This window comes from Coregonus lavaretus (genome assembly GCF_964263955.1).
Source record: "Coregonus lavaretus genome assembly, chromosome: 10".
NCBI lineage: Eukaryota > Metazoa > Chordata > Actinopteri > Salmoniformes > Salmonidae > Coregonus > Coregonus lavaretus.
Window position 1 is genome coordinate 43,268,378 of NC_139997.1, and position 23,760 is coordinate 43,292,137.

The following is a 23,760-nucleotide window of genomic DNA, read 5'->3' on the forward strand; positions in this document are numbered from 1 at the left end:
AGCACCATGCTTCACCGTAAGGATGTTGCTAGGTTTCCTTCAGACGTGACGCTTGGCATTCAGGCCAAAGAGTTCAATCTTGGTTTCATCACCAGAGAATCTTGTTTCTCATGCATGGTCTGAAAGTCCTTTAGGTGCCTTTTGGCAAATTCCAAGCGGGCTGTCATGTGCCTTTTACTGAGGAGTGGCTTCTGTCTGGCCACACTACCATAAAGGCCTGATTGGTGGAGTGCTGCAGAGATGGTTGTACTTCTGGAAGGTTCTGCCATCTCCACAGAGGAACTCTGGCGCTCTGACCACCTCACTGACCAAGGCCCTTCTCCCCCGATTGCTCAGTTTGGCCGGGCAGCCAGCTCTAGGAAGAATCTTGGTGGTTCCAAACTTCTTCCATTTAAGAATAATGGAGGCCACTGTGTTCTTGTGGACCTTCAATGCTGCAGACATTTGTTGGTACCCTTCCCCAGATCTGTGCCTCAACACGATCCTGTCTCTGAGCGCTATCGACAATTCCTTCGACCTCATGGCTTGGTTTTTGCACTGACATGCACTGTCAACTATGGGACCATATATAGACAGGTGGGTGCCTTTCCAAATCATGTCCAATCAATGAAATTTACCACCGGTGGACTCCAATCATGTTGTAGAGACATCTCAAGGATGATCAATGGAAACAGGATAAAACTGAGCTCAATTTCGAGTCTCATAGCAAAGGGTCTGAATACTTATGTAAATAAGGTATTTCTGTTTTTTTATAAATTAGCAAAAAATTCTAAACCTTTTTTTCGCTTGTCATTATGGGGTATTGTGTGTAGATTGATTCACATATGTTTTTATTTAATACATTTTAGAATAAGGCTGTAACGTAACAAAATGTGGAAGAAGAGAAGGGGTCTGAATACTTTCCGAATGCACTGTATGTCAATAGAAAGCACCTTGGTAATAACCAGATCGAGAGTATGGCTAAATTCAATGGCCTTGGAGGCAGTCTCTTTGTCAAAATGAATATTAAAATCGCCCAACATAGTTCTCAAGGTCAATAGACAATAGTTCAGAGAAATCAGTAAAGAAAGTGGGGCAGTGCTTTGGTGGCCTACAATATACAGGGTTATAGCCAGCACTGGTGGCTGACATTTAAACAGTATAGCATGATGCTCAAAAGACCCAAAGTTGCCAAATGAAATGTCCTTACAGCTGAGAGCATTAGTAAAAATAGAGGCTGTCCCCCCACCCCTTTTCCCTTTTCTGATAGAGCATGAAAAGCTATTGTCTGGGGGGAGGCTTCAATAAGAGCGGCACTACTGTTTGAAGACAGCCAATGCTTCAGTGAGAAACATGCAATCAACTTCGCGCTCAGTAATTAGGTCATTGCTAGTCATTGCTCTAACATTTAGAGACTCCTGAGTGGCGCAGTGGTCTAATGCACTGCATCGCAGTGCTAACTGTGCCACTAGAGATCCTGGTTCGAATCCAGGCTCTGTCGCAGCCGGCCGCGACCGGGAGACTCATGGGCGGCGCACAATTGGCCCAGCGTCGTCCAGGGTAGGGGAGGGAATGGCCGGCAGGGATGTAACTCAGGTGATAGAGCATGGTGTTTACAACGCCAGGGTTGTGGGTTCAATTCCCACGGGGGGCCAGTATAAAAAAAATATGTATTCACTAACTGTAAATCGCTCTGGATAAGAGCGTCTGCTAAATGACTAAAATGTAATTTAAAAGAGCCATAGTAAATGAGTGTGGGCCACTCTGCCCCTGGGCATCTGCCTCGAGGTAACCAATGGAATAACAACCAAATTATTAACGTTACAAAGTTTTTTAACAGTCTCCAATCTATCAGAATGGTAGGATATGACTGTTTGTATAAACTCAGTAGAAGGCGGAGTTAGAGGAACATAAATTAGGCTACTCACAATAACCATAGTGCCATTTCTACGGGAGTTGACGGGGGTCGTATAACAAAACGGAGAACACCATCGTGAGAGACTCATCTTATCCATTATCATATTAATTTGTAGGCCAAACTGTTCTAACACTAAATACATTTTCGTGAGAAGACCGATTTTCGAGATGTCTCAGTCTGACAAACACCGCTGTAGCTCTGCCACCTTCCATCGCAGACGCAAAAGGCCGACATACAGTATGCGGATGCGGTGGATTGAAACGCAGCCCATGCAAAAAAACTGATATCTCTCGCTTAAACAAACAGATGTTTTTTTTTTATTATGCCTCGAGCGAAGCATGGGGGGCTTTAAATGTATTATTTTTATTTTTACTTTTATGCCCAGCTCATGAGGCCCCTTGATGATGTGAGGCCTGACACAAATTGCATCTTCTGCTTAATGGTAAGTCCTCCAGTGACTAACTAGACTAATTGACCAATATATATATATTTTGTCTGACATGGGCTAATTGAGTGACTGTCTATGAGTGACATATATCAAGAGAAAAACTGCTGATGCACAACCAAGTTTTGAAATTGCACCTTGTGTATTCTACTATTCTAACTCTCAACAGTAAGTGGAGACCCCGACTGAGTTCCTTAAAAAATAATTTGAAAAACGTACAGAGGTCCGGTCCTCCGTGTCCTCATATTTAGCTACAGTCCTGCCCTACCCACACACAGTCACAAAAAAATTAAACACCTCATTTAACATCAACCCCTCCCATCCCAGAGGCCACATTAACTTCCCAGCAGGGGGCAGAGAGAGTGTACAACGTCAAATACAAATCAAAGAACAATCTAGAGACTTCATCCATTTCTCATGATTTTTTTTCATTTAGCCTCTTAGGACCCCAGTAATGGCAATCAATGGATCAAGCTGCTGTCACACCGTTAAGACCTATAGGGACCACTATATAGAGCCCCTATAGGTCTATAAACTCACACACACACACGCGCACATGTGGGCACACGCACACACACACACTAACACTAAATAATGCCTTTATTCAACACAGAAGTGTTCTCTGCAATTATTATCTATAATTATGCTTCTTCCTAACTTAAATTTATGACTGTAACATTATCATCCACAAAATATGTGCTACTGCTATCATATTTATGGTCATATCATCGAGTTTACAATAACAGTATCATTAAAACACATACACAAAGGCAACACAGCTCGGCCAATGGGGCACTCTATCTTTCCAATTTCATGGCACTCATCATTAACATAAAGAATTGTGGGTGGGACTTACATGCTACTTCTAATGATGCATTTCTGCTCACTGCCTCCCCCAGGTAGTTACGGGCCACACACACGTAGCTGCCGTCATCTGGCTTGCTGCGTCGGCCGTGGACGATGCGCAGGAAGAAGAGGGAGCCGCTGGGCAGCAGCATGCGGTGGGATCGGGGGTTGTCCCGGTCTGTCTCCACCCGCTCCCCGTCCTTGTACCACTCCACCGTGGGGGCGGGACGCCCCTCCGCCTTGCAGTTGAGGGTGGCCGGCTCCCCCTTGGACACGATGAGGTCAGAGGGGTGCTCCACGATCCGAGGAGGGGAGTCATCCTGACGCAGACGAGATCCTGGGAGGACAGGAGTGGAGAAAAATGATTAGCAACACATATGCCAACATAAGATATGTTCAGTAATACCAACTGACAATATCGATAAGGCCGGATTGATGTGTAAAATATACAGGGAGAAAGTCTGAGAGAAAGCCTATTAATGAGTGCCAGGCCCTGACAGGCAGCACACACACCATTTCACTACACTGAATTGAGCCGCAATATCTACGCTGACAGACAGAAGCCAGAGAGTCAATATGGCTAATTAGCTTTTTCATTTACACATTCCGTCAAGTGCTCTGTTCCTCTTAGATGCTGCTGGGTGGTGAGTGTTGTACGTCGGTTTCTATTTCTAAGCGTGTCTTCAGATATGCACGTGATATAGAAAAGCATATCAACATGTATGTGTGTCTTCTGTTCCTCTTTGACAGATGCAGACTTTTGCAGTCAGTGTGAATGCGGAGTCTGTTTCTCTGTCCCTCTCACAGGGTTTGATGTCACCGTGAACAAGTCAACAGGAACGCATTCCTGTCGTGTGTCAGCTGGAAGTGGAGAAAAAGCAACCCAAACATGCTGGGGAAAGGAGAGGAAGCAGCAAGTGTTTGATGCCATTACCAAATGCTAGCTCCCACACTGCCTCCAGCCCTGCCTAGTACCCACAACCCTCCTCTTCTCCCCTTGTCTGTGTCGGCGACGCAGCGAGGCATCACAACACAACATTACTCATACGGAGACAAATGGGATATGACAAACACTACTCTGTTTTTCTGTGTAAGGATGGGAGTAAGCACTTAAGAGGGTAACCTGGGAGAGAGCTATAGTGTTCAGTTCGATAACGAGACTAACTGAGCCATGACATAAATATGTTTTAGTAATGGGTTTAGTTTTCTGGATGTGTTGCTCTTTCAAGTCTTCACACCTCTCTTTGATGGGACATCTGCTAAAAACGCACAAAATAAGTCAATTTCCACCTTCCCAAATCCATCAGACTCTAAAGCCATGTGACTGGCAGGCTCCCTCCGTGCTAACCTGAGCGAAGCTGCCAGCCACTGTTCTCTGTGGGATGCCACACTCCAAAACGCCCCTCTCAGATGATTACCAATACCCAGCCCACTCAAGTGTGCCGACTCCCTGCCCGTCTGACTTACTCTCACTCCCCCTCCCTTCCCCACACCCACCCCCACCTAGTGTTTAATGGCCCTAATGGCCGCTGGCTGGATCCATTCAACTACAACCACAGTTATAAATTCATACATAACCAAAGATCTCCGTCCTCCAAAAAGCTTCTCATTTCATTAGTCCCTTCAGTGAGCCTGTTCATGGAACTGCCCACGCAATTCATGCACTCAGTTTCACCCAGGTCCTGAGAGCAGTACAGAAACTGAAACAGACTAATGCTAATTTCAGCCACCCAGGGCTTACTCTATTACGGCCCTGCATATGAGCAGTGGTTTTTATCCCTGAATAAACTAGTCTTAAAGGTCTTCCGACAACTTAACATTTCTGAGATAAGGTTTCCCCATAGAGCAGCTATGGTCTTCCAAACTCATTACTCTCTACCTTATCTTGCTCTCTCTGAGGTAAAACTGTACGCCCAGGCGACAGCAGAAATGTCATGGCTACTCTTGACTAGGATTTAGCTGCACTCTGGCTAAACAAAAACATATGAAAACAGCATCTCCCTCTGCACTTTAACTTTGTCCATATCAACTGTCACATCCATTTCAGCTGACATCCCTCTCCTACTGTACATAGCTGTTGGCTGGAATATTCATAAAGGGAAGTGTACTGAGAGAAACAAGTCAGTCAGAATAGTTATGTAATACCATCACAAACCACTGATATTATCAACACGCTGTACTAATATTGACAAATCATAATGTCCCTTGGAATGACAGTGGAATTACAATTATACTTTTAAATGCATGTAAAATGAATGTATTTGAATTGCTGATTGGTGAATTGCACTGTGCACATACAGAGTTTGCCCAATGTGCACTTATCAGGAATTGACTGAATATTGACCATCTTGGACTCTCCCATCACAGCAGAGGATGATAGTGTCTTTCAATCAAATCAAATCAAATGTTATTTGCCACATGCGCCGAATACAACAGGTGTAAATCTTTGTCCAATACGAGGTGAGTAATCGCTGTCCTGATATCCAGAAGCTCTTTTTGGTCATAACAGACGGTGGCAGAAACGTTATGAACAGAATAAATTACAAATAACGCCAAAAAACACACACAACAGTAGAATTGGTTAGAGGGCTGTAAAACGGCAGCCATCTTCTCCGGCGCCATTCAGTAGAATGGCGCCTTTCTCTGTGACTTGGCATTGTCTCATAATTCTTCTGTTTAATCTCAGGCTTACTTTCATTAACACAGCGCTGCCAAGACCTTGCTAATTTAATCACCCAGACAGTCAAATGGCCTTGTGCCTAAAACCCTCTGCGAACCCCACCATGTCACCCTCTTTCACACACAACACTAACACACATGCATAGGCAGTACACAACCGCAAAACCAACTTGACAAAGTTATATAGCAAAGAGTGAAAAATCGATGAGGAGAGTGAGTGTGTGTGAAAGACAGAGAGAGAGAGAGAGAGAGAGAGAGAGAGAGAGAGAGAGAGAGAGAGAGAGAGAGAGAGAGAGAAAGAAAGAGAGAGAGAGAGAAAGACAGAGAGAGAGAGAGAGAAAGAGAGCGTGAGAGAGAGCTACTGTTACTAATGCACAATAAAATACTCATACTAACGCACAGTATAACACCTGCTTCCCAATTGTACAGGTCCAGTAGTTGAATGAAAGCCCTGTAAGTGCGGTTAAGAGCGCTGGGACAGTAACTGAAAGGTCGCTGGTTCGAATCCCCGAGCCAACTAGGTGAAAAATCTGTTGATGTGCCCTTGAGAAAGGCACTTAACCCTAGTTGCTCTGGATAAGAGAGTTTGCTAAATGACTCAAATGTAAATGTAGTAGAATATAAGCAATGGAGCGGGGCACATATGGTAGTCAACAGCCATAGGGACGGCACCAACCCCCTCTCTCAGCAAATTAATGCTTTCAATGTGGACATGGTCATCAAAAACAGCTGAATATCCAGTGGGGGACAACACAGTGCCATTGGCCTGGAGAGCCCATATTGACCAAGACAGGTAGCTCAACTGTTATGAGTGCTGTGTCCTCACCAGTGATGGTGCTCAAGGGACATACAGTATGTACAGTGTGACCAGTGGACACAGTGTCCATATATTACAGTCCGAAACAAGTCACAGGACTATAAGATAATTCAGAATAATAGTCTCAATGACAAGTTTTGGGACTTTTCAGACAAAGTTCCACCAGCTGCATAGCAGAACCCAAATCATCTGGGCCTAACACAAGCCTTCTGATGTTCAGGGTCTAACTGTATAGATCCACCAACTCCACCCCATTTTTTTTCTTCTTTACATTTCATACACACCATTGATGTCCCTCTAAAGTTTCAGTCTTAAAAGAAAAATCCACTCAAAAACTATATTTTTTTCAGTCAACAGCCCCAAAATGTTTTGCATGTCAGCTGTCATGTTTTCAAGATATTGGATTTTCAAGAAGTAAAGTGTCACTTGCCACATGTGTTTTGCATCATTTGATGCATTTTGCATCATCCTGATGATGTAGCAAGTGACACCATGCCTCTTGAAAGTCCAATATCTTAAAAACTTGACTGCTGACATGCAAAACATTTTGGGACTGTATTAACAGTGGACTAAGGAAAAAAAATACCAAAAGATAGTTTTTGAGGGGGATTTTTCCTTTAAGACTGTGAAACTTTAGGACATCAATGGTGTCTTTGAAATATAAAGAACAAAAAGAAAATGGGGTGACAGCGTATTATTAACTAAAGAAAGATGACAATACAAGTGAAAGCTGCTGCCTATGGAATATGTGAGTCACCTATGGGTAATTCACACAAAACAGTGTATCATTAAATTGAAACCGAATAAATGGTACATTCAATTATCAGCCAAGGGTAAAATTAAAACTTTCAAATCCTCCCTAATGATAGACTTACATCAATTAGGAACATGTAATTGTGGAACGATTTCATTAATCAGGAACCCCTAAACAAGCATATGTTTCGAATTGCAATACATGATTAATTATTATGATAGTTAATCAAATTTCAACGAATATAATCGATACAATAACACATTGACAATCCGTTGCTCATAAAATAGTCTGGTGCTTCAAAGCCAAGTTGAAAGGAGCAACCCCTGCATGTTGAGACACATTCAGCGAGCAAAGAGAGACCACATGTGTGCACCCCTTTTCACTTGCTTTTCCCAACGTTTTCAAATTAGGAATAGAAGGAACAATTCAGGCAAAATACAGTTGCTACTGCAGGTGCTCTAATCAAACGCGGGGTTGTTCGATGTTTTAGCTGGGGTACCCACACTTAGGCTACGTGGAAATGTAAAACGAAAAACAGGAAAAAACAATGTTTGTATTATAAAGTTAATTGTGGTGACCAAATCAAATGTTCCAGGACTTACCGTTGACTTGGGTGTGCAATAGTCCATAGAAAAAGAAAAACCGTAGTAGACCCATTCTGGCATAGTAACCGTCCACCGTTTATTAGCGCAAAACTCGTCAGCTAGACTTCTTTACCTTGCCGATTGTGCGACTCTGTAGTTTTGGTTCTGAACACATAAATTGTTGAATTTTAATACAACGAAATCATTCACGAGACGACTTCATGTTTTCTCACCAAGAGCGCACCGGATGGGTAGCCTACTTCTCCACACATATCATTTGGAGGTGTCTCATCACGCAGACACCAACCACAGAGCAACGATGTGCTCGCCTCATAACATCGCCCCGACCTGCTCCCAGAGCCTATTTCATGCAATGATCCGTCCAGCTAAAAGTGTCGAAAACGAAGCCATTAGGCTACTCAATATAGAATATACATGGTCAGAATAACCATCATTTTGAAAATATCACTCCGACTGAATACGCGCAGTTCAGTAACCAACAGGCGGGACTGTTGTGAGCCAACAGTGGTGGACTGTGTTGGTGGTTTTAGACCGAGGTGAAACGCTGCACAGTTACAGCCCCCTTCCTCGTGGAACTGTACACTGGTAGGCTACAGTAGTAGTGGGCTACAGAAACGCGGATGCGCAGACTTGCGTCAAACCATCTCAGAATGTGCAAGAGGTTGCACCTATGCGCTGATCTGAGGTCAGTTTGGGTTTAGATTAGAGGGGCAAACTAGTCCTAGATCTGAACTGTCGACATAGCTACAGAGCGCTGTGTAAACCACATACAAATCACATAACCACATTTGGCTATGACAATATGTATTGGCAAGATTTGCCCATAGAAATGTTGTTTGGGTTTGGTGTTTAAATTGCTATGCAATTGGTATGCATTTTATTAGCAAATGAAGGCAATTAATGACATTGCTCTGTGCGCGTTATAACATCTGGAGTACGCTAAACAGCCATGTACAATAAAGTAGCGTCCTCTATCGACGACATGGTTATCTCATATATCTCCTCTGGCATAAACAGAATGTGACTGCAAAGGGGTTTTTACCTATATGGCAATTCCCTCAGTGAATATCAATGACAAATTGACTGCTAATAGCCCATGGCACGTACTGTATACTGCCAGCAGTCGATTCCGATTTTACTGATGATAATTTAATTTGCCCAGTGGACAGGTTTGAAATGTACAGTCACTTTTTGGTTATTCACTTTACTGTAAAGGGAGGTATCATCTAGAGCAGGGGTCAGGAACAGGCGGCCCGCTGGCCAAAACCGGCCCATGAGTGATTTTTTGGCCCCACAAAGTTTTTAGTAAAACATTAATGAAACATTTTTATTGGACTTTTGTTTTTGGTTTAAAAAAAAGACTGTAAAATGATCAGGAATTCAGCAAAACATTTGTTTAATTCAGGAAATCTTTTCCCAAGTATTCCCACAAATAAAAAAAAGAGACATATGTGATCGTGTCTCAATGTAATCAAGGAATGAAAATATTGTGATTTTTGGGCTTAGTTGTGGTCAATTTGCAGCCCACAAATTATTATAATTATGTTCCGTCCCCACGACCATCCGCTCCCCCAAAAAATGTGTGATGGTAGGTGTAAAGTGAGGTGGTTCATTGTAGATTGCCATTATACAGGTAGAGTTTTGGTTAGGTGATTAAACAAAAAGTCACAGTAAATTTTGGTTCAGTCCACCAGGCAAACTGAATGATCACCTGTACAACTAGAGGCGAAAAAACTCTAGATCAGCTTTACTCCACAGACAGAGATGCATACAAAGCTCTCCCTCGCCCTCCATTTGGCAAATCTGTCCATTACTCTATCCGCCTGATTCCTGCTTACAAGCAAAAACTCAAACAGGAAGTACCAGTGACGAGCTCAATATGGAAGTGGTCCGATGAAGCGGATGCTAAGCTACAGGACTGTTTCGCTAGCACAGACTGGAATATGTTCCGGGATTCATCTGATGGCATTGGAGTTTACCACATCAGTCACCGGCTTCATTAATAAGTGCATCGATGACGTTGTCCCCACAGTGACCGTATGTACATATCCCAATCAGAAGCCATGGATTACAGGCAACATCTGCACTGAGCTAAAGACTAGAGCTGCCGCTTTCAAGGAGAGGGACACTAATCTGGATGCTTATAAAAAATCCTGTTATGTCCTCCGACAAAACATCAAACAGGCAAAGCGTCAGTACAGGGCTTGTAAACTATCAGGGCTTGCAAACTATTGCGGATTACAAAGGGAAACCCAGCCGCAAGCTGCCCTATTGACGCAAGCTTACCAGACGAGCTAAATGCCTTCTATGCTCGCTTCGAGGCAAGTAACACTGAACGATGCATGAGAGCACCAGCGTTTTCAGATGACTGTGTGATCACGCTCTCCGTAGCCGATGTAAATAAGACCTTTAAACAGGTTAACATTCACTAGGCCACAGGGCCAGACAGATTACCAGGACACGTACTCAAAGCGTGCGCTGACCAGCTGGCAAGTGTCTTCACTGACATTTTCAACTTCTAACCGACCCAGTCTGTAATACCTGCATGTTTCAAGCAGACCACCATAGTCCATGTGCCCAAGAACACCAAGGTAACCTGTCTAAATTATTATCACCCAGTAGCACTCACATCTATAGCCATGAAATGCTTTGAAAGGCTGGTCAACATCATCATCCCAGACACTGTGGACCCACTCCAAATCGCATACCGCCAGATCCATAGATGACGCAGTCTCTATTGCACTCCATACTGCCCTTTCCCACTTTGACAAAAGAAACACCTACGTGAGAATGCTGTTCATTGACTACAGCTCAGCGTTCAACACCATAGTGCCCCTTAGCTCATCACTTAGCTAAGGACCCTGGGACTCCACACCTCCCTCTGCAACTGGATCCTGGACTTCCTGACGGGCCGCCCCCAGGTGGTGAGGGTAGGCAACAACACATTCGCCACGCTGAACCTCACCACTGGGCCGCTCAGGGGTGTGTGCTTAGTCCCCTCCTGTACTCCCTGTTCACCCACGACTGCATGGACAAAACGAGTATCGTAACGGATATGGGCAGTTGTCTGGGCACGATTATGATCAAAGTATTTTTTTGTGTGCAAAGCTGTCATCAAGGCAAAGGGTGGCTATTTCAAGAATCTCAAATATAAAAAATATATTATGATTCGCTTAACCCTTTTTGGGTTACTACATGATTCAATATGTGTTATTTCATAGTTTTGATCTCTTCACTATTATTCTACAATGTAGAAAATAGTAAAAATTAAGAAAAACCCTTGAATGAGTAGGTGTGTCCAAACTTTTGACTGGTAGGGTTCATGACATGTACATATTACCTCAATTACCTCAAATATCTCGTACCCCTGCACATTGACTCGGTAACGGTACTCCTTGTATACTGAAAAAATATATAAACGCAACATGCAACACTTTCAATGTTTTGCTGAGTTACAGTTCATATAAGGAAATCAGTCAATTTCACGTGACTGGGCAGGGGCGCTGCCATGGGTTGACCTGGGAGGGTATAGGCCAATCCCCTAGGTAGCCAGGCCCAGTCAATCAGAATGAGTTTTTCCCTACAAAAGTGCTTTATTACAGACAGAAATACTCTGCAGCACCCCCCACTCCCCTCCTCTGACGATCCAGCAGGTGAAGAAGCTGGATGTGGAGGTTCTGCGCTGGCGTGGTGACACATGGTCTGCGGTTGTGAGGCCGGTTGGATGTACTGCCAAATTCTCCAAAACGACGATCGAGGTGGCTTATGGTAGAGAAATGAACATTCAGTTCCCTGGCAACAACTCTGGTGTGTCATAAGGTGCTGAAGGTGGGTGAGGTGTAGGAATCAAGCGCAGGACGCAGAGGCTCAGTCCAAAGGCTTTAGTGCAAAATTCACACAAAACAAAAGCACACAGGCGACAAAATAAACGGCGCACAAAACATGTGCAAAGTATCCACTCCAAAACACTGGAGGGAAATAGTAGCTCCAACACGTAACAGAAGCGCAATCACACACAAACACAGACACACACAACGAGAACTAAATAGAACACTAACGAGGACTAACTAGACACAGGTGTACAACATTAAGACCAAACCAAACGAACATGAAACATAGATCGGAGGCAGCTAGTACTCCGGGGACGACGACCGCCGAAGCCTGCCCGAACCAGGAGGAGGAGCAGCCTCGGCCGAAACCGTGACATGGTGGACATTCCTGAAGTCAGCATTCCAATTGCACGCTCCCTCAAAACTTGAGACATCTGTGGCATTGTGTTGTTTGACAAACCTTTTATTGTCCCCAGCACAAGGTGCACCTGTGTAATGATCATGCTGTTTAATCAGCTTCTTGATATGCCACACCTGTCAGGTGGATGGATTATCTTGACAAAGGATAAAATACTAATTAAGAGGGATGTAAACACTTTTTGCGCGTATGGAACATTTCTGGGATATTTTATTTAAGCTCATGAGACATGGGACCAACACTTTACATGTTGTGTTTATATTTTTGTTCAGTGTATATACAGTTGACGTCGGAAGTTTACAGTGGGGAAAAAAAGTATTTAGTCAGCCACCAATTGTGCAAGTTCTCCCACTTAAAAAGATGAGAGAGGCCTGTAATTTTCATCATAGGTACACGTCAACTATGACAGACAAATTGAGGAAAAAAATCCAGAAAATCACATTGTAGGATTTTTTATGAATTTATTTGCAAATTATGGTGGAAAATAAGTATTTGGTCACCTACAAACAAGCAAGATTTCTGGCTCTCACAGACCTGTAACTTCTTCTTTAAGAGGCTCCTCTGTCCTCCACTCGTTACCTGTATTAATGGCACCTGTTTGAACTTGTTATCAGTATAAAAGTCACATGTCCACAACCTCAAACAGTCACACTCCAAACTCCACTATGGCCAAGACCAAAGAGCTGTCAAAGGACACCAGAAACAAAATTGTAGACCTGCACCAGGCTGGGAAGACTGAATCTGCAATAGGTAAGCAGCTTGGTTTTAAGAAATCAACTGTGGGAGCAATTATTAGGAAATGGAAGACATACAAGACCACTGATAATCTCCCTCGATCTGGGGCTCCACGCAAGATCTCACCCCGTGGGGTCAAAATGATCACAAGAACGGTGAGCAAAAATCCCAGAACCACACGTGGGGACCTAGTGAATGACCTGCAGAGAGCTGGGACCAAAGTAACAAAGCCTACCATCAGTAACACACTACGCCGCCAGGGACTCAAATCCTGCAGTGCCAGACGTGTCCCCCTGCTTAAGCCAGTACATGTCCAGGCCCGTCTGAAGTTTGCTAGAGTGCATTTGGATGATCCAGAAGAGGATTGGGAGAATGTCATATGGTCAGATGAAACCAAAATATTACTTTTTGGTAAAAACTCAACTCGTCGTGTTTGGAGGACAAAGAATGCTGAGTTGCATCTAAAGAACACCATACCTACTGTGAAGCATGGGGTTGGAAACATCATGCTTTGGGGCTGTTTTTCTGCAAAGGGACCAGGACGACTGATCCGTGTAAAGGAAAGAATGAATGGGGCCATGTATCGTGAGATTTTGAGTGAAAACCTCCTTCCATCAGCAAGGGCAATGAAGATGAAACGTGGCTGGGTCTTTCAGCATGACAATGATCCCAAACACACCGCCCGGGCAACGAAGGAGTGGCTTCGTACGAAGCATTTCAAGGTCCTGGAGTAGCCTAGCCAGTCTCCAGATCTCAACCCCATAGAAAATCTTTGGAGGGAGTTGAAAGTCCGTGTTGCCCAGCGACAGCCCCAAAACATCACTGCTCTAGAGGAGATCTGCATGGAGGAATGGGCCAAAATACCAGCAACAGTGTGTGAAAACCTTGTGAAGACTTACAGAAAACGTTTGACCTGTGTCATTGCCAACAAAGGGTATATAACAAAGTATTGAGAAACTTTTGTTATTGACCAAATACTTATTGTCCACCATAATTTGCAAATAAATTCATTAAAAATCCTACAATGTGATTTTCTGGATTTTTTTTTCTCATTTTGTCTGTCATAGTTGACGTGTACCTATGATGACAATTACAGGCCTCTCTCATCTTTTTAAATGGGAGAACTTGCACAATTGGTGGCTGACTAAATACTTTTTTCCCCCACTGTACAAACACTTAGGATGGAGTCATTAAAACTCGTTTTTCAACCACTCCACACATTTCTTGTTAACAAACTATAGTTTTGGCAAGTCGGTTAGGACATCTACTTCGTGCATGACACAAGTACATTTTCCAACAATTGTTTACAGACAGATTATTTCACTTATAATTTACTGTATCACAATTCCAGTGGGTCAGAAGTTTACATACACTAAGTTGACTATGCCTTTAAACAGCTTGGAAAATTCCAGAAAATGATGTCATGGCTTTAGAAGCATCTGATAGGCTTATTGACATCATTTGAGTCAATTGGAGGTGTACCTGTGGATGTATTTCAAGGCCTACCTTCAAACTCAGTGCCTCTTTGCTTGACATCATGGGAAAATCCAAATAAATCAGCCAAGACCTCCACAAGTCTGGTTCATCCTTTGGAGCAATTTCCAAACGCCTGAAGGTACCACGTTCATCTGTACAAACAATAGTATGCAAGTATAAACACCATGGGACCACGCAGCCGTCATACCGCTCAGGAAGGTTCTGTCTCAAAGAGATGAACATACTTTGGTGCAAAAAGTGCAAATAAATTCCAGAAGAACAGCAAAGGACCTTGTGAAGATGCTGGAGGAAACAGGTACAAAAGTATCTATATCCACAGTAAAACGAGTCCTATATCGACATAACCTGAAAGGCTGCTCAGCAAGGAAGAAGCCACTGCTCCAAAACCACCATAAAAAAGCCAGACTATGGTTTGCAACTGCACATGAGGACAAAGATCGTACTTTTTGGAGAAATGTCCTCTGGTCTGATGAAACAAAAATAGAACTGTATGCCCATAATGACCATCGTTATGTTTAGAGGAAAAAGGGGAAGGATTGCAAGCCGAAGAACACCATCCCAACCGTGAAGCACAGGGGTGGCAGCATCATGCTGTAGGGGTGCTTTGCTGCAGGAGGGACCGGTGCAGTTCACAAAATAGATGGCATCATGAGGAAGGAAAATTATGTGGCTATATTGAAGCAACATTTCAAGACATCAGTCAGGAAGTTAAAGCTTGGTCTCAAATGGGTCTTCCAAATGGACAATGACCCCAAGCATACTTCCAAAGTTGTGGCAAAATGGCTTAAGGACAACAAAGTCAAGGTATTGGAGTGGCTATCACAAAGCCCTGACCTCAAGTCTATAGAACATTTATGGGCAGAACTGAAAAAGCATGTGCAAGCAAGGAGGCCTACAAACCTGACTCAGTTACACCAGCTCTGTCAGGAGGAATGGGCCAAAATTCACCCAACATATTGTGGGAAGCTTGTGGAAGGCTACCCGAAACGTTTGACCCAAGTTAAACAATTTAAAGGCAATGCTACCAAATACTAATTGAGTGTATGTAAACTTCTGACCACTGGGAATGTGATGAAAGAAATAAAAGCTACTATTATTCTGACATTTCACATTCTTTAAAATAAAGTGGTGATCCTAACTGACCTAAAACAGGGAATTTTTACTAGGATTAAATGTCAGGAATTGTGAAAAACTGAGTTTAAATGTATTTGGCTAAGGTGTATGTAAACGTCCAACTTCAAATGTAGCTTCATTATAGTTTTTTTATTGTGTTACTATTTACTTTTTTTAGTAGCACATTTTTCCTACTTTTTAACTCTGCATTGTTGGTGATGGGCTCATAAGTAAGTCATAAATCTACACCTGTTGTATTCAGCGCATGTGACAAATAACATTTTATTTTATTTTTTATAACATGAGATGGCTGAGTGCAAAGCACTCACAGGAATAGTTGGTCTCTGCAGATGATGGGATAAGTGCTATCATGAAGTGAAAATAAACCATACCGTCTGTGATTGCTTCTGATGGGAGAGAGTGACCCTGTTCCCATCCCACACTTTCCTTTCTCTACCTCTGATGCGCACCTCTGTGGCCTTGTCTTTTAGATGATGCCTTTACAGCTCCCCTGCCATTATTGGCACTCTGTATCTGAAAGACACTTTGGCAGAAAGAAAACATGTAGTTGATAAAAGTTTCATGAATTGAATGTTGAGGTCCATTGGCCTACTCACACCCACAACACTAGTTCCATTGAGGAACACTGAAGATAGTTTTTAGCCAAATAAGCTTTCATTGGAAATGTAATGATCTCTCATTCAGTAATACATAACAGAATAGTTAATGAACCTGACATCTCAATGAAATCGGCGCAGGCATTCACATATTCACAGACCTCACACAAACACACAAAAAAAGTGTGGTTCATGATTTTAGGCTACCGTGTCTCACGGCCAATGGAGTTGGTAAGTAGCCTACACTGTAGATTTTTACATTTACATTTTAGTCTTTTAGCCGAAGCTCTTATCCAGAGTTACTTACAATTAATCCATTCATCTTAAGATATCTAGGTGAGACAACCACATATCACAGTTGTAGGATTTATTTAAGTAGGGTTTCAGACGTTTTCAGAATGTAAAACATTTCCTGTTGTTTTACAGTTACTTACAGGCAGCCAGTTGCCTGTTTAGTTACTGTAAAAAAAAGGTACGCTTTTCTACCATTGTTTTTACGGTAATTTACAGTCAACTGGCGCCTGCAAGCTGACTTCAGTTGTCAGTTGGACGGTGTTTCCTCTGACACATTGGTGCGCTGACTCTCGACCTTCGCCTCTCCCGAGTCCATTGGGGAGTTGCAGCGATGTGACAAGATTGTAACTACCAATTTGATATTACAAAATTGGGGAGAAAAAGGGGGTATTAAAAATGTACCGTAATAATCAGTCCAACTGACAACCAAAGTCAGCTTGCATGCGTCAGTTGACTGTAAGTTACCGTAAAAACAATGGTAAAAAAGCGTACCTTTTTTTACAGTAACTAAATGTACTGTTACAGTAATGTACAGTAATGAAGCAGTTTACATCAAAGCACTGTGCCAATGCTTGTATCACTTTATCAGTAGCACGTCATCAATGACATCCAAAGCTTTGTTTGATCACATGCCTTTTCAAACCGTGTGTTGCAAAATGCAAGATCCCACTGATTTCACCGTGATTCCAGTGCTTTCTTCGATTCCAAACTGCTTTTAAACACCGACCTCTACTGGACTCCGTACTTACCAATGTAATTACGATTTTCACAAGTTATTTCACTTGACTGGTAGCTTAGCAGGTAAAGTTGGGAACTATAGAACATTCAGGGACCCTAAGGTATGGGGTAGAATCATGGTGAAGGCACACTGAAAATTATTTTGTGTGAAACCCCACTTTCTGCACATTGTTGTTGTCACGACTTCCGCCGAAGTTGGTGCCTCTCCTTGTGCGGGCAGCTATCGGCGGTCGTCGTCACCGGCTTTCTGGCTGCCACCGATCTACGTTTCTGTTTTCCATTTGTTTTGTCTGTATTGTACACACCAGGTTCCCATCACGTTAATTTGTTTCCCTATTTAACCCTCTGGTTCCCTCATGGTGTTGTGCGTGATTGTTCTTTGTTTGGTGTTTATACTGCTGTGAGCTGATGTATTTCTCTGTGTGGAAATTAGATTTGTTGTTTTTCGAGTAAAGTTAGTCTATTACTCAGTTCTGTGTCCTGAGCCTGACTCCATCCTACCGCTGCACACAGACACCTGACAGTTGTTCAAATAATTTGTTTGATATAGTACAAGCTTCTGTCCAGCGATTCCCTGGGTGCATGCGCACGAACAAAAACCAATCACTTTTCTTAAATACTGGGATGACAATAACAATAGAACAAATGGAATCACTCAAAAGGCAGGGAACATATCGAAAACAACGTGACTGTAATCCCTACAGGGGATATGGCTGACATTTCTTGCAAAATCGTGGCCTGCTTGGACATTAGTAGTCGAGCATTTGCAGTTTGGCGTTTGCAAAATAACAATCAACTAGAGAACTACACATTAGCGGCAACAATCGCTGCTAAACACTCAACAACACGTATACAGTGTGGGGTGTAAAGTACACATTTTAATAGTGAATGTCCGACTGTCTTTAGCAATGTGAGAGAGTTGGCGTCAGACTATTCAAATACCGTGATCTCTAGATGACAAATATAATAATTTTTGCAAAATACTTAATCTATGTCAAGTTCAAACATGAGGCAAAGATACATTGCAATTGACTAAAGAGAAAGCCTCTCCTTTTCTTCCCTTCCATTTTCATAACATGGCGAAACAGGCTGTTTAAGAGGTCTGTACTACAGCTCTAATGAAACGGCACTTAGTTCTAGTTCACTGCATGTGGTGCAAGCCCTCCCCAGCCTAGTCAATACTGGTCAATACGATTATAAATGAAATGCATTGTCATGAACTGAAAGTGAGACATGCTGCATTAGGAGCTACTGATCCAGAGAGTGAAAGTAAATAGCTTTTTACTCAGAGTTGTGGATCAAATTAGAATAGTTGATAATGACAAAATGAAATATCAGATGATGGAGCAAGCTGTGCTAACCGGTATTAAATGTCACTATAGATGAAAATGTTACATTTATTGAGAGAGGATTTGGGTTGTATTGCTGTCCTTCCATATTGTGGCCATGGAAACCACATCTGAATTCACACTACAGAACAAGGCCAATAGCTATTCATTGGCACCTTGCGTAACACACCCATTCAATAGAGCATTTTATTTCCCTTATTTGGCATCTGCAACAACTTTTAAATGTTTTCCTGCTTTTGAATCCAGAGACAGCTAACACACCAGTGGTGTGCCAGTCATATGATGCCAGGCCAGTAGCAGAAACTTCAGCCATCATCCTAGTCCAAGCCCTTTTCCAAAGATGTCCATACTGCTATCGTGAGTACACTTAATAGGATCATGTACCCTCTATATTTTATTTGAGTGTATTAGTCTATTTCAGGGGTTCCCAATTACATTCAGCCTTGGGCCGATTTTAACTTGAGCGGATGGTCGAGGGGCCGGAACATACAGTAGTTATATAGTCCAACAATGAAAAACATTTATTTTGGCTCAGAAAACTTGAGGAGCCCTAATCTATTTGATTATAGATCAGAACGTAGTCCATGATAGGCAGCAGTGTATGTATAGATCAATTCCCTGTGTGAATGGATGGATAGACTAACAGGCAGCAGGCTGAAACTGCAGGGATCACAGTCTACAGAACCCTGTTACACAAACAGAGCAGAGCTCAAGGCATATGCTGTCCCTGCAGACAAGCTCTTCTTCATCCCTCACACACACACACACACACACACACACACACACACACACACACACACACACACACACACACACACACACACACACACACACACACACACACACACACACAACACACACACACACACACACACACACACACACACACACACACACACACACACACACACACACACACACACACACACACACACACACACACACACACACATACACACACACACATACACACACACACACACATACACACACACAGAAATCTATTTATTTACCACTTTATACCAAATTATGCTGATCCACTTCAAAGTGTCCTTTTGAAGTGACCCAGGCTTTGCGTTGAAGCATTTATCTGGCCTTCAGCGGCCCCTTGGCTCTTCAGCCTACCCATGATCCCTATGTAAAGTGTCATTAGTACCAACGGCCTTTTCACATCTAATTGAGAGACACAGATTGTAGATCATCATAATGTTTTAATATCAGGAGTTTCTACAGGCTGTATCAATAAATCATCATATAATTTGTCAAACATGCTAATGTCTTTGATGTAGTGGCCATTTTCTGAACCATATATTATTATAAGGAACAGCTAATTTAGTACACCTAAAAGGAAAAGGGGGAAATTTAAATGGGCCTTTGAAATGTCCTCCCATTCCTTCTACTTTAAGTAATGAGGCCATAATTAACTTGGTGACAGGGGCAGTGGTGGTGACAACTCGCTCAGGGCCAGCGCACACAGATCCACACTGCTCCTAGAGGTGGGAGAAGCTCTGAGTAAACCAATAAAAACAGATGCTTTATGCTCAGACTGAGGCTTGGAGAGAACAACCATGCAGGGGCAGCAGGACAGAAGGAGAGATAAGTGCTCTTGAGGGGCAGAAAAGGGGGAACTGTTTCTTTCAAAGTTCCAAAATATCTTTCTACTTCAGTCACAGGCACATCAGACTCCACCTCTTATCCTACTTCCATCACAGCTACAGACGTGTTGCCAGGCAACGTGAGAAAGTGCTCTACCCTCACCAACCCAACTCGCATCTCTCTCTCTCTCTCACTCTCTCTCTCACTCTCTCTCTCACTCACTCACTCACTCACTCACTCACTCACTCACTCACTCACTCACTCACTCACTCACTCACTCACTCACTCACTTATTGAACAGTGTCAAGGTTGTGGGCCTCTTTGTCCGCACCATTACACTCTCGTCCCTGTGTTTGTCCAGCCCCAACGCGTCAGGGGGAACAGATGGTGTTAGTGACGGAGTGGTCAGGGCCAGGCACAGTCCACACGGCCAGCCTAGTGAGAGTGGACACCTGTCCTGACTGTGCATGCCAGCCATGGGGATGAGAGGCAATGGTTTCTGTACCCAGTATAGTTTAGAAGCCTGTTATAAACACTGGGCATGGACCCAGAGCTAACAGACCTTGTGTAGAGCTAACTAGTGATGAGTCATTTCGTGAACGAACAGCTCTTTTTAAGCAGATCTTCTTGGTGAACCGAATCGCTGTGAAAGAGCTGTTCATTTGGTGCCCTAAATTGCATACTGTTATTACTGCTTTTTGAGCTCCAGACAACAATTATTTGCAGATAAGTTATAAAAAACATTATCTGAAGATGGTAATTCTTCACTTCAGGAAGAATAAGTAGTGAGGAGAGAGCCTCATTCTTGTTCACGTTCATTTTTGCAGTGCAATCTAATCATTTGAACTCACATAACACGATCTACAATAATGGTGGCAACATTTTAGGGTTTACATTAGAAATGTGCAATTTTTCAGGTTTTATGTACATTTCTTAGATCCGGTTCACCAAAAAGACTCGGAATGCCCATCACTAGTTCTATCTGCTTTAGTTTCCCTATTATTCTTACGATAGGGTGTTTTCACACAGTGGTTTTGTCTTTGCTCTAACCACACCTGCAACTTTTTGAAGTCGATGAACAGTGTCTTTAAGACCTTATTAGAAAAGTGTGGCAACATAGGCCTCCAGTTGCCTGAGGGCCCTGACTCACTGCATGGAACACAATCGATCCCCTTCAAACAGCCAAGTCACAGTGCACTGGTCGGAAGTAAAGATGTTCTCTTCTGCAAGCCGCACAATGTTAAAAATGGCTGCACGATCTGTGTGCATTAGACAAGAAAAACATACCTTAGCTTCATAATAATTACTGTAGGATCCAATGTAATGTCTCTATTGGTTTTGTTTATTTTTTTGGGGGAATCATTTCCTGGAAATGTGGACCACAATTAGTTTCATTTGACATCCTCAGATTACTATCTGTCACGCAGCCCTATAAACCCAGCCCTGTTTTTCCTGTCCCTCAGTACATACATGTCACGACTTTCCCCGAGGCTGCCTCCCATCCTTGTTCGGCAGGTTTCGGCGTTCATCGTCACCGGCTTACTAGCTGCTGCCGATCCATTTATCATCACTCCACTTGTCTTGTCTAATTAATCACACACACCTGGTCCTTATCCCCAATTAGTCATTGTATAAGTGTTCCCTCTGCTTCCTTGTCTGTGTGGGTGAGTGTTTGTAGTGAGCTGTGTGTAGCTCGGTTGAGCTACCCTTACCTTGTTGTTGCCAGGGTAGATATTTCCCATGTGCCTGAGTTTTGTTGTCGCATGCTTGTGCAACTGTTTATCGATGGAATAAACTCTTTGGATGCGTATTACTCTCCTGCGCCTGACTCCTTCTATCACACGCATCACAATAATAAATAATAATAATAAATTGGTCATTTAGCAGACGCTCTTATCCAGAGCGACTTACAGGAGCAATTAGGGTTAAGTGCCTTGCTCAAGGGCACATCGACAGATTTTTCACCTAGTCGGCTTGGGGATTAGAACCAGCGACCTTTCGGTTACTGGTACAACGCTCTTAACCACTAAGCTACCTGCCGCCCCACCTTATAGAGCTAACGTTTCCTTTAGTTAGATGACTGACTGTTGTTACCGTTATTGACGTGAGGTTTCATAAAATGCAGTGACTAAACTGCACAGTCGATGCCAGGAAAATGTCCAATAGAATGAGCCTGGAGAGAAAAACTGAATTTCTGTTGTCAAGGAGATGAGCTATAACCTTTGACTCCCTTCCAGTGCCTGTGGGGAGGTCATGTGACTCTCTCGCTGTCTCGGATTGATCAATTTCCCTGGACTACAGCATCCTGAACTAATTTCAGGATCAATGGTAAATAGAGTGCATCGCCACTCTCCAGCCCTGCAGGGTCTGCCTGACAATGTCTCTCAACAGTCACACAACATATTAGGGCCTCCGTTAGCACAGGTTGACTCTCAGCAGATGTTGGTATGAACTATAGCCTAGATGCTTATAATCACTATTTCCAGTGGTCTATAGTCCTATGGTCTCTCAATGTGACTGGTACTATTATTACTATTACTACTATGTTCCCTTTTAAAAATACATCCTACCTCTGGGAAATGACATTGACTTTTACCCTAAATGCACCATTTCTCTTAGGACATGTTTTATGTAACATATTGAGGGCTCTCAAGATCATAGTTGAGAGCTCACAAGACGTATTTTCTCAAGTGTAGGGCTTTTTTCTCCCTGAGAGTTGAGTAGTGTCCATAATAGTCATTTTAGCCCTGGTACCAGCAGCCACAGACAGCACAGCCCCCACCAACCCCTGTAATGAGGCTCCATCCGCCACTTCCACCACTGAGCCCCAGACACGCCCCACTGAAGTGCAGAGAGAGGAACTTAATCCCAACAGCACGGCCATTTAAATGCATTAAAGGTGAAAAAGGCCCTGGGCGCCCTCTGGAAGAGGTGCTTTTGGAGATGATGCCGGCGAGATGGCTCTCTGGATACACCGAGAGCTGGAGCAGAGTACAGGAGGGGTTGCTGGGTAATCAAGCCATAGGACATTTACACAATTTGTTTTTCCTCTAGATGAGGAAAGGAAAAAAAGAACGGGAGGGAAAAAAAGTGTGAGGCTGAGAGGTATCAGAGAGAGAGAACCCATAGTCTGCTGTCCTCTTTACGTGCTCGAAACGGCATATAATAGACTTCTCCCATGCGTGTAAACATCACATTTCCATAGAAATGGCCTCTTTCCTATGTTCGTCTCAACTCTGCAGACTGAGCCTCAGCAACAGCAGTCCGTCTTTGCTGTACTGTACTACACTGCTGCCACCTACAGATTAGCTTTGGTATGCACACCACAATAAAAAATAACTTATACACCATGCCCTATGCATGTATATAGAGAATGTTTAGCTCTCCAAAGGGACATCACTGTGATTAACCATGTAATGGCCACTGGACCTGTGGATATGGATGAGTTAGGTCTGCATGACATTTATGATCATGTATGCCTCTCCAATCTCAACCATTACAATGTCCACACTATATAATAAATGAACTCA

The 23,760-nt window shown here is 43.1% G+C and overlaps 1 pseudogene across 1 annotated transcript in view; it reads right to left on the reverse strand.

Moving 5' to 3' along the window:
- Nucleotides 1-23,760, reverse strand: part of LOC311136341 (roundabout homolog 2-like) — a 254,109-nt pseudogene that overhangs the window by 129,961 nt on the left and 100,388 nt on the right. Inside the window, exon 2 of the transcript in view lies at nt 3,199-3,525. The product of the transcript in view is annotated as a roundabout homolog 2-like (transcript). The remainder of the gene's footprint in view (nt 1-3,198; nt 3,526-23,760) is intronic.